Source organism: Gavialis gangeticus, unplaced genomic scaffold, assembly GCF_001723915.1.
Source record: "Gavialis gangeticus isolate Ggan-Ray unplaced genomic scaffold, GavGan_comp1, whole genome shotgun sequence".
NCBI lineage: Eukaryota > Metazoa > Chordata > Crocodylia > Gavialidae > Gavialis > Gavialis gangeticus.
Genome location: NW_017728998.1, coordinates 18,447,777 through 18,448,184, shown reverse-complemented (window position 1 = coordinate 18,448,184; position 408 = coordinate 18,447,777).

Sequence of the window (408 nt, the reverse complement as noted above, 5' to 3'; positions counted from 1 at the left end):
TCAGCAGGTCCAGATGCTCTCCACCCCAGGGTGTTGAGCGAATTGGCAGGGGTTATTGAGGGACCCCTGGCATGGCTTTATGAGGTGCCAGATGACTGGAAGAAGGCTAACGTGGTCCCCATTTTCAAAAAAGGGGGGAGGGAGGACCCGGACAACTATAGGCCCGTTAGTTTTACTTCGATCCCGGGGAAGCTCTTTGAGAAGATTATCCAGGAGCACATCTGGGAAGGATCAGCAGGGGGGATGATGCTCAGGGGCAGCCAACATGGGTTCACTAGAGGCAGGTCCTGTCAGACCAACCTGATTGCCTTCTATGATCAGGTCACAAAATCATTGGATGCAGGTGTCGTGGTGAATGTAGTCTTTCTGGACTTCAGGAAGGCCTTTGACACTATCTCCCACCCCATT